Consider the following 2,518-nt stretch of genomic DNA (forward strand, 5'->3'; position numbering starts at 1 on the left):
GGGGGTGTGGAGGGCAGGGGCTGGAACAAAGGGGCGGCTGGGCTGGACAGCCTTGGCCCTGTCCCCAGCGGCTTCCAGACACATCTCTGGCCCTGAGCTTGAGTGCCTTGTGGCCTTCCAGGGAGGCCGGCGCCCGCTTCCCCAGACTGGGCAGCCTCGCCTGGTCCCGTGGTCCTGGGGAAAGAAAGGCCTGGGCCGGGGACCTGGAGAGAGCTGCGGAATTGAAAAGGGATGCAGGCCCCTGGGAGCAGCTGTGGGGGGGAGGTGGGGGCGGGGGGGCTGTGGCCAGCACTCGGTGGGGTGGGAGACAGGTGCTAGGGCTGGGGTTCTGGGTTTAGGGCTGGAAGATGGATGGAGGGACCAGCATTGGCTTGAGAGCAAGGCCCCCCCGTCCTGGGGCTGGACTGCTGTGAGTCCTCAGGCCATGCATCTGGGAAGCTGGAGGTGGGGGTGTCCGAGGGACAGGGGACAGTGGGCTGGGCCTGCACCAGGAGACTGGCCAGGGCAGCCATCATAGGCAGGTGTGTGTGGGTGGCAGTGCGGCTCAGCCTCGGGACACAGAAGGCCACACATGAGCTGTGACCTGCACAGGCACCCAGACCAAGCTGCCTGGGAGCTGTGGGTCCTCCCAGACAGGCATGAAGGCCCAAGACCCTCTTCTTCCTGCGTTTGCCAGAGCTCCTCCCTCCCAGGGCCCGGGGCCTCCCAGGGGAGTTCTTGGGGCCGGGAAGCATCATCTGTTCTGCAGGGCAGGGGCTGAGCACAGACTGCTGGGCTTGCAAAGGGAGTGAGCGCCAGCTGCCCCTACAGGCCACGGGGTGGCTGTCGCCCTTCAGGGGCTCCATGAACAAGTTTACTCAGACGTGATGAGCTCCCTGTCACAGGAGGTAAGCAAGAGGGGTCCACGGACATGATGAGCTCCCCATCACGGGAGGTAAGCAAGAGGGGTCCTCGGACGTGATGAGCTCCCCGTCACGGGAGGTAAGCAAGAAGGGGTACTCAGCCCTCTGTGGTGTTTGCTGACCAAACTTCAATTTTCCCTTCCAGCTAAGACTCTGTTTTTCCTTTGGGAAAGTGCTCAATCTCAGTCAGTGTGGCTGGGGGCTCCCCAACCCCTGGGCTCCCAGTGGGCCCTCCACCCACGGCTGGCCCAGACCCCAGTGATTGTCCCAGAGGTGAGCAGGGACCCAGGTCGAGTCACTCAGACTCTGGGACTGGGACACTCAGAAAGAGGCCCCTCCCTGCAGGGCCACCAGAGTGTGGGGAACCGGCCTGGGAATGGAGCCCAGGTGGAGAAAAGCAGAGCCAGAGGTTGCAGAGTCCATGCCCTGATCATGCTGTCAGAGCACCTGAATCCAGCCGTACCTGAAGCCCACCACCCCATACTTTCTGGTAGAAGCCAGAAATACCCACCTTGTAAATACCCACCTTGACCTCAATCAATCTGAGCAGGTTTCCGTCACTCAGACCTGAAGAATCCTTGCTAACGCCCTCTGCTAGGATGCAGCCCGCCGGGTCTCTCTGTGGCTTTGCCGGCTTCCCGAGTGCCTCTGCTGCTGTGCCTGAGCCTCCTGGGGTTGCCATCTCTCCCTGCCCCTTTGCCCCCCTTATCTTGCATCTTGGGGTGAAGGCTCCTCTCTTCCCTCCCAGAATCTTCAGGCCCTCCGGAGCCCCTCCCAAGGCCGCAGTGCCCCCACCCTCGTTCCAAAGACACAAACCAAAGCAGCCACACGGGGAACCCAGAGGAAGGTCTCCGAGGGGCAGAGTCTGTCGCCCCATGGAAGCCGGCCCTTCCTCAGCCTGCCTTGCCAGCACAGGGGGAGGTGGGACGTGGGGAGAGGACCCCACGCAGACCCCACGTCAGATCCCCACTCCCTGCCCCCTGTCATTTCCAGCTATGTGACCCCAGGCAAGCCACGTAACCACTCCAAGCCTTGCAGGTTAAAAATGGGGCCAATAACTCCAGCCGCCTCCTCCTGGAAGTGTGGAGAACATGCCGGCCCAGGCCGCCCGGCCACGGCTGTCCTGCTCCCAGGCAGGGGCACAGGGCAGGATCCCAGGGGCTCCTTGGGCCAGGGGTGGGGCTCGGCTGGATCCCGCAGTGCTGGGGCATCCACCTGATGACTGCTATCCTTCTCACCGACTCCATAAAACCCACCAGAAAAGCCATGCAGGACATCCCCACGCACAGCACTTCACAGTTACTCAGACGCTGCTGCGTCCAGCTCAGGAAGTGAAGGAGAGGAAGGGAAAAGGGAAGGAAGGGGGTGCGCGCAGTGGCTCACGCCTGTGAGGTCAGCACTTTGGGAGGCTGAGGCGGGAGGACCGCTTGAGCCCAGAAGTTCAAGACCAGCATGGACAACTTAGGGAAACCCCATCTCTACAAAAAATAAAAGAATTAGCCAGGTGTAGTGGCAGACCCTGTAGTCCCGGCTACTCGGGAGGCTGAGGCAGGAGGATCCCTTGAACCAGGGAGGGCGAGGCTGCAGTGAGCTGTGATCGCACCACTGCACTCCAG

The sequence above is a fragment of the Hylobates moloch genome, unplaced genomic scaffold (assembly GCF_009828535.3).
Source record: "Hylobates moloch isolate HMO894 unplaced genomic scaffold, HMol_V3 SCAFFOLD_24, whole genome shotgun sequence".
In the NCBI taxonomy this organism is placed as follows: domain Eukaryota; kingdom Metazoa; phylum Chordata; class Mammalia; order Primates; family Hylobatidae; genus Hylobates; species Hylobates moloch.